This window comes from Silene latifolia, chromosome 6, assembly GCF_048544455.1.
Source record: "Silene latifolia isolate original U9 population chromosome 6, ASM4854445v1, whole genome shotgun sequence".
NCBI lineage: Eukaryota > Viridiplantae > Streptophyta > Magnoliopsida > Caryophyllales > Caryophyllaceae > Silene > Silene latifolia.
Window position 1 is genome coordinate 17,627,963 of NC_133531.1, and position 14,714 is coordinate 17,642,676.

The 14,714-nt window shown below is 40.3% G+C and overlaps 1 non-coding gene across 1 annotated transcript; it reads left to right on the forward strand.

The window, feature by feature from the left end:
- The first annotated feature begins 4,400 nt into the window (after positions 1-4,400).
- Positions 4,401-4,507, forward strand: LOC141589536 (small nucleolar RNA R71). Its single transcript, XR_012520469.1, has one exon. It is a non-coding gene; the product is annotated as a small nucleolar RNA R71 (small nucleolar RNA).
- Positions 4,508-14,714: the final 10,207 nt, after the last annotated feature.

Consider the following 14,714-nt stretch of genomic DNA (forward strand, 5'->3'; position numbering starts at 1 on the left):
TAGTCTTCAACTCTCGGTTGGAAATCTCGGCTTGCCCATTAGCTTGAGGATGGTAGGCAAGACTCTTCCTTTGTTGCCTTCCATACTTTTTCAACAAAGCTTCCAATGCTCTCTCTCCGAAATGAGTACCACGATCGCTAATGAGGACTCTCGGGACCCCAAACCTTGGGAAGATGGCCTTTTGAAGTAGCTTGATCACTTCCTTAGCATCACAAGTCTTGGTTGGGATCGCCTCAACCCATTTGCTTACATAGTCGACCGCCACAAGTATGTACTCATTTCCGAACGATGATGGGAAGGGACCTTGATAATCTATCCCCCACACATCAAAGAGCTCAACCTCAAGCATGAAATTCATCGGCATTTTATGTTTCCTTGTGATATTTCTACTCCTTTGACATTTGTCACATCCTTTAACATAAAAGGCAACGTCACGGAATAGAGAGGGCCAAAAGAAACCGCATTGAAGTACTTTAGCGGCCGTTTTCTTTGAACTTGCATGGCCACCACAAGGTAAGTCATGGCAATGGCTCATTATGGAGGTAGCTTCCTCTCTTGGAACACACCTTCTTATCATACCATCGGCACAAGACTTATAGAAACATGGGTCATCCCAATAATAGTGCTTCATATCATGAAAGAACTTCTTCTTTTTGTGATAGTCATAATCATGTGGTATTATCCCGGAGACCAAATAATTGACAATATCCGCATACCACGGTGCTTCACCCAAACTTAGGGACAACAAGTGGTCATCGGGCAAATAATCATTGATAGGGAGCCCATTGTCGACATTGAGGTTGATTAGCCGGGATAAATGATCGGCCACCACATTTTCAACTCCTTTCTTATCCCTAATCTCCATGTCAAACTCTTGGAGAAGTAATATCCACCTAATCAATCGAGGCTTGGACTCCTTCTTGATGAGCAAGTGTCTCAAGGCAACATGATCGGTGAACACTATAACCTTAGCTCCCACCAAGTAGGTCCGGAACTTTTCCATTGCAAAAACCACGGCCAAGAGCTCCTTTTCCGTTGTTGAGTAATTTGTTTGAGCATCATCAAGAGTTTTGCTTGCATAATGAATTGCATGCACCTTTCTATCCTTCCTTTGGCCTAATACCGCGCCCAAGGCATGATCGCTCGCATCACACATTAACTCAAACGGCAAGCTCCAATCCGGAGGTTGTATAATTGGAGCACTTGTCAAGCCTTCCTTCAACCTATTAAAAGCATCAAGACATCGGTTAGAGAACACGAAAGGAGTATCTTTGGCTAACAACTCGGTCAAAGGTCTCGCAATCTTAGAGAAGTCCTTGATGAAACGGCGGTAAAAGCCCGCATGTCCAAGGAAACTTCTCACCCCCTTGACATTGGTGGGGGGTGGGAGACTAGAAATGACCTCTATCTTAGCCTTATCAACTTCTATTCCACGATTGGACACTATGTGTCCCAACACAACACCTTCTTGTACCATAAAATGGCACTTCTCCCCATTAAGCACAAGGTGAGACTCTTGACACTTGCTCAAAACTTTCTCCAAATTCATTAAACAACTTTCAAAACTTTTCCCAACAACCGAGAAATCATCCATGAAAACTTCCATTTCTTGTTCAATGAAATCGGAGAAAATTGACATCATAGCTCTTTGAAAGGTAGATGGAGCATTACATAACCCAAATGACATCCTCCTATATGCATAGGTGCCAAATGGACAAGTAAAGGTGGTCTTTTCTTGGTCACTTGGATGGATGGGGATTTGGAAAAATCCCGAATAGCCATCCAAGAAGCAAAAATAGTTGTGTTGAGCCAATCTTTCTAGCATTTGATCCATGAACGGTAAGGGAAAGTGATCCTTCCGGGTGGATTTGTTCAACTTCCTATAGTCCACACACATTCTCCACCCGGTTACCGTCCTTGTAGGAATCAATTCATTCTTGTCGTTTCGCACTACCGTCATGCCTCCTTTTTTGGGAACTACATGAACCGGGCTTACCCACCTACTATCCGAAATAGGATAGATAATGCCCGCGTCAAGTAGCTTAAGGACTTCTTTCCTTACAACCTCTTTCATAATGGGGTTAAGCCTTCTTTGTGGCTCAATTGAGGATGCATCCTCATTTTCAAGAATAATTTTATGAGTACACAAAGAGGGACTAATCCCCTTGAGGTCACCAATAGTGTACCCAAGGACACCCTTGAACCTTTTGAGCAAAGAAATGAGTTTTGAGGTTTGGGTGTCATCAAGTGCACTATTGATGATGACGGGAAAAGTGGAATTATCTCCTAGAAATTCATACTTCAAAGAAGAGGGAAGAGGTTTAAGTTCAACCGTAGGAGGAGGCGTGGAACTCTCCTCCTTCTTACCGACTTCCAACACTTCAAACTTGGGAGCTTGTTCATGAATAGGAGCCGCATCCAACATCCATACATATGCAAGAGTCTCAACATCTTTGTCATCGACCTCATACCCACTAACAAGACAAGTCTCCAAAGGATCCATAGAGGAAGCTTTTGGGTCATGCTCCTCCATGGGATTCTCAAGAATGTCTACAATGCAACAAGTGTCACCTAGAGATGGAGCTTCCATGGACTTGTGGAGTTCAAACTCCACTCTATCTTCACCCACTTGCAAAGACAACTTGCCACTCTTTACATCGATCATAGCTCCACCGGTAGCAAGACAAGGCCGGCCCAAAATAATAGGCACATTGTAATCCTCCGGCATATCTATTACAAAGAAATCACATGGCATGACAAGCTTCCCAACTACCAAGGGTACATCTTCAATCACACCAATGGGAAATTTGACCGACCGATCGGCAAGTTGAAGTGAAACTCTAGTTGGTTTCAAATCCCCCAAATCAAGTCTCTTGAAGATTGAAAGTGGCATGAGGCTCACACTAGCCCCCAAATCACACAATGCTCTTTTAATAGCCACCCCTTGGATAGAACAAGGGATTGAGAAGCTCCCCGGGTCTTCTAATTTGTTTGGAAGCTTGTTGGTGTGAGTAAGAATAGCACTACATTCCTTGGAGAGGTTGATGGTTTGCACCTCTCCATTATTCTTCTTCAAGGTGACAAGTTCCTTAAGAAACTTGCCATAAGATGGGATTTCGGTAATCATATCGAGGAAAGGAATAGTGACATTCATTCCCTTCAAGATCTCAACAAACGTCTCATATTTCTTTTCAATTCTAGGCTTTGCAAGCCTTTGTGGAAAGGGTACCGGTGCTACATACTCCCTTGTTGGTGGAATATATTCTTTGGCCTTAGTTGCAATAGGCTCATCTTGCTTTGGAGGATCAACCATCTCCACCTCCTTAGACTTCTCCACCACAATCTCATCTTCTTCCACAATTTCAACCGGGTGCTCTTTCACAACTTCATTAGTCACCCTCTTTCTCTTCCACTTAGGAGATTTCTCCACCTCCTCCAATTGCTTCCCACTCCTCAAAAATACCGCATTCATCTCCCTTGGGTTGACCGTATTACCCGGAAACTTCCCCGGATTTTGAGCCAATTGCCCCAATTGTTGAGAAATTTGGGCCACATGAGTTTCCGTAGCCTTTTGGGATGCTCGGATTTCATCATTCACCCGGTTTTGTGCGGCAATGTGGTTATCAAGCTTTGAGTCGGATTTTTGATTTGCAATAACCAATTGTTCAAAAGCTTGTTCCCAAGATGATTTTTGAGGGGTTTGGAAGTTTTGGTTTTGTGGTTGGAAACCTTGGTTTTGTTGTTGATTGAAATTTTGCCCCTTGAAACCCCCAAATGGTTGTTGGTTTTGGGTGATGAATTGTTTCCCTTGGAAACCGGGTGGAATTTGTCTTTGGAATTGAGAGTTTTGATTGAACCTTTGTTGTTGTTGAGGTTGAGAAGTGGTTGGATTTTGAATGTTTTGTGAAGCATAAGACAAGAAAGGGTGAGTTCCTTTTCCATTGACAAATTGGTTGTTGTTATTATTGTTGAACCCTTGCCTTGAACTAGTGGACTCCCAAATTCCATTTGCTTGCTCATAGCATTCCTCTTGGAGGGGTGCAATCAAGGGACACCCAATGGAAGTGTGCCCTTGTTCACCACACAACTCGCAAGACAAGACTTGCCTCATATCGGAGCCTTTAGGTTTTGAATTTAGCAAAGCAACTTGTTGGGTGAGTTCATCTAGCATTCCCTTAACTTCCACATTCAAAACCGAACTAGAATCCTTGCTCTTTCCCTTTCTCATTTGCCTATCACTTCCCCATTCCATAGTTCTTGAGGCCATCTCCTCAATTAGTTCCTTTGCCGCTTTATGCCCCAAAATGTCTAAGGCACCTTTTCCCGATCCCGCATCCAATGAAAGCCTAAGGTCTTGAGTCAACCCTTTGTAGAAGTTGTTCACTAGCTCGGCCTCGGAGATGCCATGGTGAGGGCATAACCGTTGGAGCTTCCTATACCGTTCCCATGCCTCATATAATGTCTCATCCTCTTCTTGAGTAAAGCCTTGTAGTTCACTCTTGACTTTGGCCGTTCTTGAGGGAGGGAAATATTTGTTTAAAAATGCCGAAGCCAACTCATCCCATGTTTTGAAGGAATCCGGGTCACAATTCTTCAACCGATCCTTGGCCGAACCCCTAAGAGAGCGGGGGAATAACCTAAGGCGAACCGCGTCATCGGAAACCCCATTTGACTTGTACATATCACAATTTTCAAGGAAATCATTTAGATGATCATTTGGGTTCTCCAAGGGACCTCCTCCAAATTGGTTGTCTTGAACAAGGTTGAGCAAGGCATTTTTAATCTCAAAGTTATTAGCTTGAATTCGTGGCCTTTGGATGCTTGGATTGACTATGTGCTTAGGAGCCATAGTGTCTCTTATCGGAACCGGATCACCCATGGTGTTAGGTTCTTCTTCTAAAACCCCAAAAGGATTTTCAAACACTTCGGTAGCTTCTTGGTGATTAACTTCTTCAATTGGTGGTGTATCAAGTAAACCCCTTCTTCTTAGAGAATTAAGTCTTCTTGCCGTGGCTTCAATTTCGCGATCAAGCGGATATGTTGGTTGACCTCGTCTTCGTCGCCTACTCATGCAAAAGACCTAAGCACTTGAAAGAAAGGATTAGTAACAAAGGACTTAGTCTAAACTAGAACAAAAACGATTAATATCAAGCCGTACTCCCCGGCAACGGCGCCAAAAACTTGATGGTCTCAAGTTAAACCTCGCAAGTGCACGATTTTATCGTTGTACACTCTAGAGGGTCGATCCACAAGGAGTAGGGGTGATTACTAATTGTCTATATTCTTCAGCTTAGCTAAGTCGATAAATAACAAAGGAGGAGGTAACAAACTAGCACTAAACTAACCAATTAAAAGATTATAAACTAGACAAGACAAGAACAATCTAAAATATAAGGGATAGATCAAATAAAGAGAAGGACTAGAACTCGGCTCTCCCACGGCTATAAGTAATTCCACATACTAATCGTCTCGACTAATCAAAAGGGGTAGAAAGGTAAGGGGGAGATGGCTCTAATTCGCCTAGAACCTCCCTTCCGGTCTCGCAATAGGACACTAGCTACTCCGACTAACCCCCCTCCCGGGTTCGAAAGCCGGTATCCCCAACTCAAAACCCGACAACTCCAAGAACATGCATTTTCCCAAGGAGGTCAAGTAAATGGTCAAGGTCATTAAGCCCTCATCATATTCCGGGTCATCCCACTCCCCCTTCCGGAGGTCGATTTCAAACGCTAGCCTAGAGGCACCCTCCCTCGGTTCTCCCTTCCGGTCTCAACCTTAGTTGGTGACAAGGGTCGGTCCCCAAATACCCGACTAACAACCTAACCAACTTCCGTTGGTGGACAAGGGTCAAAAGTCGACACTACCCGAAAACCAAACCTCAAACATGCAAATTCCCCTAGACTACCCTCACCAATTTTCCCCACAAATTAGCCTTAGTGACAATTAGTTAGTGAAATTACCCATATCGGGTCGAACCGAGTCCTAGAAGGAGACTACTCACTAATCATGCTTCCAAAGGCAAAATAAACAACAAAGATAGAGTCTTTAAGCATAAACATGGTGATAAGATGATTTCTACTTCTAAACATGCAACAACCCAACAATAATTATAATGAAAGATGGTTTTAATCTAATAACAAGGATGAACAAGCAAAAAGACACAATCTTTAACACAATCAACTCAAAGATTAAGTCTTTGAGGACAACTAGCAAGGATGAACAATTAAAAGAGAAACAATGAAAAGATGAACAATGTTGAAAACAACAACAACCAACCAACAAAGATGCAAATTAAACATAAACAATCAAACAAACTTGAAGGAAAAATAAATGTAAACAAATGAAAATAGGGAGAGAAATAATACCAATCAACTAGCAAGAAAGGAAATTGGATAGAAAAATAAAGAAGGAGGAACCTTCAATCCTCTTACAAACCCAAATTCAATCACCAATTAATTGAAGAACTAGTCTAATTAGGGAATGATTAATAATATGATTAACAAAGTTTGAAACTTGAAAAGGAAATATTCTCAGATCTAGGGTTGTGTGTACAAAAGGTTTAAGGAGGGGGTATTTATAGGCTTGTATAAGATTAGGGTGTGATTTGAAATGGGCTTCAAAACACGACACTGCGCTCCGGTCGGTCATTAACCGGCCGCCGGTCATTTGGCGGCAGGAGATTCTGGAAGTTGAGATGGATTTTGGAAGTCATCGGTAGGCACGGCCGGTCAGCCGACCGCCGGTCCTTGACCGGCTGGGACACCTTTGACTTGGAACTTGACTTTTGGCCTTTGGAGGAACTCCCGGTAGGTGGCCGCCATGGGTCTTTGACCTGGCTGGGAGATTCTGTAACTTACTTCAAAACTTGTGACTTCTAAGCTTTGGTGTTTCTCCCCGGCTAGCGGCCGCCAAGACCACCGGCGGGGATACTCCTTTGTTTGCTTTTGCCTTGAGTTCTATACATATGCACTCACAGTGTGGCCGACCGCCGCCTACCTTTGGGATACATCTCAGCATGTTTTCCTTCTTCTTTCATGCGTAGCTCATTCAACCCGTCTTCCTTGCTTCATTTCACCCGTTCCCGCCTAAATTTCTGCAAGGAGGCCATAATGTCATAGTAAAGGGAATCGGGACACAAAATGCGAGAAAGGACGATCAAAACCGACTCAAATGGAGTCGGTAGGCATGAAATTAGAGTGGAAAAAGGCGTAAAAGGGTCCTATATCAAATACTATTGAGGTGAGATTTCCAACCTGAAGCCTATCGTACCTAGGTTCCCTGTCTTCTTCAGTGATGTTGCTGTTGTTGTCCATGAAGAATTGCATCGAATGTCAGATATTTCACAATAAAAAGAAGCGCAATCATTTTAGTGAGTCATTTTGCTTTATTTATAGGAAGTGATTTGTTTGTTGCAGGTCAATGATGCAGCGATCGACCTTTCAAATGGAACAGTGCTTAATGAGGTTAGTTTGTTGAGTTCATATCTGATGCTGTTAACTTATTAATAGGATCAATTTCTCCAATTTGTTATAGCAAATTTAGCAATTTGATTTCAGTCTCCAGAAATCTTACAATGGTTATGAAGCGCCAAGATGTACTTTCCGAGTTCTAATAGAACATTGTAAATAATTAACTATTTCCTTATTCTACGAGAAAATTTGTAAGTAATTAATTATTTCCTTATTCTAATAGGAAAATTAAATAATCATCTATAAATAAATAGTGTTTTGCAACAGTTGGAGACTATCAAGTCTCTCCAAAAAAAAGCTTTTATTTATATGGATGATGATTGATTGTTATTGATATTGATATATCTTGATAATTCATTAAATTCGTTCCTCCAAAGTCCAAATGAAAACCCTTGTGCGGCTCTACTCATCAATTTCTTATGTGTTAACTGAACTTCTAAGGCGAATGCAAAGAGCTGGAAGAAGCAAAGAATATTCATCGTCATCGACCATGGTTCATAGTTTCAACTTCAAGTACTTGCCTCCGGAAATTTGGAGACATATTCTCTCAAACTTACCGGTGAAAACCCTAATAAGATTGAGGTGCGTCTGTAAATCTTGGTGCTCCATTATTGATCACCCTGACTTCGTTTATGCGACCCAAAATAAATTCGAATACGTGTAAAATTTTTGCCCTTGAGCCGTTAGACTTGGAACATCATCTTGGAGTAGCATGCTTCTTGAAAGATAATAAGGGTTACACTCTTAATAAAACTGTTCATATTTTCGACAGTTGCGATTGTTACTTTATATTAGGGAGGTGTAATGAGTTGTTTTTAATGTGGTGCTTTGTTAATGAGGGCAATTTAGACCAAGGTTATTTTCGAAAAGAACTGAGTCTATGGAACCCTTCTATTAGAAAATCGTTGTTATTGCCTCCTTGTCCATTGAACAGTCATACATATTTATTTGGATTCGTGCCTCGTAGTAAGGACTATAAAGTTATTGCAATTTCATACGGACCATCCGAGATTATATCGCCTACAGAGATGAGTGTTGCAGTTTATACACTCAGTGATCAACAATGGACTGTTAGAAATGATAGCCTGGATATCAGCGTTAGCGACATTAAGAGTATTACATTGGGCTCATGTATTATACCGCCAGATGCTTTCTACTTTGAAGGGGCTGCACATTGGATTGGAGGTAAACCTGGTTATCAATCACCTCATCTTGTTTCCTTTAACTTTGATTCCGAAAAATTCACTTTTATGGAAATCCCAGCTGCTTCGGACAAACCAGAGACAATAAGGTTTTTGTTTCTTCTAGAGGAGTCATTAGCGCTTCTCAGCATTTCTCGTGTAAGTTTCAGAATATGGGTGATGGAGCAGGGGAGAGGTTAGGGGGTGTGGACTAAATGGTATTCTTCGGATTGTGATGTTTATGATTTATTCTTTAACGACGGGAAAACTTCAATTGTACTCTATCATGAGAGTGATGATGGAAGATTTTTCATTTTTGGGGATATATCGTATAATATTTCTACTGGCGAAATAAGGGGACTTGACTCAATGATCACATGTGTGAATTTGGGAGTGTATACAGAGAGCTTGGTGTTATGGAAAGGATACGGAGCTGAGAATATGACGTCTTTACCATAAATAAGAGAAAACAATACTACCATCATTTACGGATGATTTTGGGAAGGCCGTGTGCTGGTAAATGTAGGATATGCGAGTGGCTACTCAGTTTGTTCTGTTTGCTGTTCGATTAGCTAAACTAAACACTGTTTATTCCTAGAGTATTTTTTATGTTTAGTATTAATTAATGTCTTTAATTATTTAGCTGCTCATATGATTGCTTATATTCTGAATTCTGATTAGATGTTGAACTGTTTTGTGAATTTCAGCTACTAGACTAGATAATTAGGATAGTCATTCCGGGAGTATTAGTGAGTGATTAGCTTTGAGTGTACATTGAATTCAATTACTTTCCATTATTTTTATCTGGTCTTCATATTTGTTAGAAAAATAAGAACAAGAGTGTTAGCTTTCAATCGACTCATCTCGTTTCTCTTGACTTCGACTTGGAAAAATTCACCTGCTTGGAACTCCCATTTGCTCTAGAGGAAAGAGGGCCATCAAGGTTTGTGTTTCGTCTTGGGGAGCACTTGCGATTTTCAATGCTTTTTTTATGAAAATGAGAGCATATGGGTGATGATGGTACAAGAGAACGGAACGAGGTTGTGGACTGATGTTTGTCTCCACCTTCCGGCACTTCATAATTCCCCTTTGGGTGGTGGCTGGAATGTAAAATATGAAGGGAAAACAAAAGGAAAGGATGGAGATGAAATGAAGTAAATATATCAATCCTTTTTGGTTGTGACGGTCTCTTTAAAGAGACCTCTCGGCTCTCACAACCCCTCCCCATTTGCCCTCACAAATGAGATTTTGTGTGAATATATTTTCCATTCTTTATTTACATAGGGGTAGGGCCGGTCAATTTCGGATCGGGTTATTTCGGGTTTGTAGATTTCGGGTTGGATCGGTTCGAGTCGGGCATTTCGAGTTCGGGTCATCTATTATGAAGTTATTTTTTTTTATATAAAAACCACGAACTTGGGTTAACTTTCATTCAAACAATCAAAGTCAACCATGTTTCCAATGTAAAGAGGTAAAGTAGCAGTCGAAAAACTAACAGTTGTACCCATCGCACAATGATAGCAAGCTCATGAGCGACACGATTAGACTTTGTACCAATAGAAGACCAAGAAATATAATTAAAGCTCATACAAATTGATCTAATCTCAACGAGTACCATAAAAAATTCATTACGACCCGTCGAATCCTGCTTTAAAGCCCCGATCACACACTTGCAATCACTCTCGAGTCACTCTCGTACACCACCTTCTTAAGTCCTCGTCTAGCCGCCATCCAAGCACCCAATAACAACGCCTCTGCTTCCGCCACACTCGGAATAACTTCAGTTTTTCGCTTCGCCGCCACAACCCACATAGCCTTTCCTTCTGCGTCCCTGCAAATGACCCCAACCCCGTCCCCTGACCTTTATTTACTCCGACATCTACATTAATTTTCACCACATCACCACCCGACATCCTCCATCCAGATTTTTTACTCCCTACTCCTCTGCTTCTCTCATTATCCACACACATTATCCTTCCATCATCATCTTCTATCTCCCTCATTTCTCTCAATAATTCTTTTGCCCGACGGACCACTTTAGCTCCACAAATCCTGTGTTCTTCAAAGACCAGTTAATTTCGAGCCTCCCATCTTGCCTAACACACCACCATAAACGCCTCATACTCACCCGCCTCAAGCTCTTTCGACACATCTCCCACCTATTCCCTCACCATATCATATCCCATAGATAATCTTACCTCCACCCCAACCTTTCCCACACCCTTCCAACCCACCCACTCGATCTCGTTAAAACAACACGGGCAGGCTACATTGATAGCCGATTGTAACACCCCCATACTCCAAGTGTCTTACCAGGACCAGTTAATGTATGAGAATACTACCATCTCAGATGCCCGAGGCAATGATAAATCAAATGACAATAAGGAAACGTACTTAAATAGTAAATATGTTCAAGTGTTACATGCCAAAACTCCAAACTCTTAAAAGACAAATACAAGGTCCTCAAAATTGTCAAATGCTAAACAACTACAACAAATGTTCGACACAGAGGAAGATTTCTAAAACCGCAATGTGATGACTCATCCCAGCTATCCCAAGACTTCTAAAACTGCAAGGCCACTGAACAGTCTACTTTGCTGGGTCACAAGTATCAGCACAAGGCAAATCATCAGCTGCCACCATGGCTAGCTGATAGAACACTCATGTGAGCATCAAAAAGTCCTAAGGAGCCAGGCCTAATTCTCATTGCAAAGTATTGAAAAAACCAGTCTGAAAACAAGTTGCAGAAAAGGGGAGATTCCAAAAAGTAATATTGCCATTCCTGGACAAACCAAGAAGGAGCTGTGTGAGGAGCTTCTTTGGCTTGAGTTCCCATAAATCAGAAGATACCTTGATCCCAAGTCAAGACCAAAGGAGACCACTCGTCCTCATATGAGCAGAAAAAGTAACAGCTGCCACAGAAAAGCATGAAAGGCAACAAAGATGTCACTGTCACCTGACTGTCCCCTGCAAATCTCATTTTGTTTTCACCCTAGTTTACATTTATGATCTTTTGTCGTTGTAATATATTATCTAGACTCTTGTCCTGATGTATGGGACAATCCTGGCCCTTAGATGAACCTTCTTTTTATGTTTAACCTAAAAGGAAGGCCTATATAAGGACCCTTGCATCAGACTGTTGGACGGAGCTAATTTTATGAATGAAAACCTGAGTTTTACTCTCAATTCAAATCTCTTAATCTTATGTTTAGAGCATAGGTTAGAGTCCGGCTTATTAATACTTTGTGCTTGCTGTGAGTATTGAATAAGGATCCGGTAACAAGGTAAGAACATTCTTGTGCTTGCTGTGGTTTGTTTGAGCTTTGTTGTCTGTTTCAACTCAAGTATTCCTGTGTTGAACTGTGGTTTTCTTGAGTTAAACAACCTAAATTGTTAAGTTAGCTTCTTGTGCTTGCTGTGGAAGGTAGTTAAACAATTATATCACAAATTTGTCTCCTTTATTCCACAATTTCATCCACATTGTCAAAGTGTTTCATTCTCTGTCAGTCCAGGTCTAGTAATTTATTTAAAATACTTCTGAGTCACCTAAAATCCTCAAATTTTAGCAGAATTTAGCTAAGATATCAAAGTTATTTATTGCAAATTTTCATGATTTTTGGAGTCCATTAGATGATATAAACCAAAGGTGGAAGTCAGTCATATTCCCGCACTTTTACAATTTGTCAAAATTATTGCAACGGGTGGGTGTTTACATATCAGCTAGCAAAGTAGTTATCTTACTTGTCTACCTATAATTGATTGTAAGTTCGCCAAAAATTCTCTAATATGATACTGAGGGACAACCTCTCTGGCCTAAAATACAACCAACATTACTGACAAGTGATAACCTTCCTGGCCTAAAATACAACCAACATTACTAACATAGATGACACATAATGAATACTTGAGTCGTAAATTGCAGACATTCCGCTACTTTATGATGGATATGCCTAATGCTAGAGTATATTTTGCTACAGTGGCTCGGTAATGGGTCTGTACACTCAGCATGAAATTTCTTTTAGGAAAGTTCTCTCTATATCCTCTGGAGATAACAAAAACGCCAGTTGAAATATATCTTCCCTTATGATAGGTTATGTTGATTTATTGTGTTATATTCCAGCAAAAAAATCAAGGAGCAAATCCTACACAAGTCACAACCCAGTATAACATATCAAATTTCTCATATGGCACTCCATTCAAGAGCAGTCTTCAAAGTAAAGTCTTGATTAAGCAATGAAATTCAAGGAAGCTTTCAAATATCACCACCATCCTTCACTATTTCTTTAACCATCACGAAAAAACAAGCATATAAGATGCAACCAAGCTTCTCCAAATCCAAAAAGAAATGCTTCCTTGGCATATGTATATGGAAGCGGAATACTACACCAAAAGCTACTCATGAAAACTTCTGAACTTTAATATTGATATCGGCAGCGTGTGTCGGTAACGAAGTTATGTACTCCTCTATCAATAAATTCAGATTCCTTCACTTATTTGTGCATATTATTATTAAGACAAAATAGAATATATACACAAGTTAGTAGAATTAAATCCGTATATTCAAGTCGATATCAGTCAAGTCGATACACAACTAATTTCTTTCAAGAACCAATATTTGTGCAGACCATTTCCATAATTTCAATGAACAAGCTTACTCTAATCTAACTACTCAAAGTCCACATAGCTACCAAACCCGTTCTATCTCCACTGAGAGCAATCCAATCAACATCATGGCCCAAAGAAGTCTACATTGTCAACAATATTTTTCAGTTCCTTTCAATACTAACATCAATTAAAATAACAATACGGAGAAAACTTCCTTAATGAGATCAAGAAACACATAATTACGGAAGTCTATAAATGCTCAAATCCCATCAACATAAAGCACTTCATTTCTTGAAACAACACTTTTTTTTTTCAACTGCCAAACCTTCAACCACGACTCACACGAATACAACTCCCTCACATCAAAATACTCATCACCACATTCACCAGTTCCTAATTTCCTATCATTTTAATGTTTTCATTACAACTCCGTGACATTCCATAGTCAAAGAACCAATCCATCTGCCTAATAGTTGACATATATTACCTTTTTACACATATTTTGCGTGACGGGAATTGAATATTGGACTTCCTAATCTTTACCACACTAGCACATTTGCATTAATTAGCTCACATAACAAGCTCATCTAAACCAAATGTAAACTATCTAATCAAACAAACCAAACACATCAAATCATCAATACATCTAAAAAACAACCTTATTCACCAAAATTCACACACGAAAACAAACAATTACAACAAAAACTCGTGCATGTAGTAACATACTCGGATATCCTTACATCCTTATATAGTACAAAATGAACACCTTGCATTAAGCAAATACATACAAACTGTTGATGCAATTCTTATCACATCGCCTAAGCAATCACATTTTTCTTTGTAAGTAAGATAAAAGCAAGGACGGAAACTCTAAAAGGACGGTATGCTATTAATATTCCACAACCTACTCTATAGAAGAGAGTACCTGCAAAAGGAGACATGTTGTATAAAAGCACGCTCCAAGTGAGAAGACTCGCTTCTTAGCCCTTGACCATCATGAGCATCGAAAGGCTAAGCCTTGCTATGGGAATACATCTTTTTCCAATCCAAACTCTCATAGGCTTTTGAACTTTCCAAATTTTACTCAAAGTACACCTGTAATCTTCCTTTCACTTATAAGAGCATTGCAAATAATGACTTCACTTCAATAAGATGAAATGTAAACCTGGATTCAATACTATGAATGGAAGTAAGTTTATTTCGGTGCGTAGCGCAGTGGTTATAATCTAACCGTTAATCACAACTCATGAGGCTAACACGATTCGTAGGTTATCCGAATGTGCAAGCTATTTGTTTGATGAATGTCAACAATTCTTTGCACACTAAGAAGTCTAAAAAAAGGAGGAACTGTCTTAGGCATTTCATCGAACACCTTGTCTACAGTATAAGGAAGTAGCTATACCTGTAGAAATGGCATAAGGCAATCGATATAGAAAGCAGTAATCAGTCGGAGGAAGCA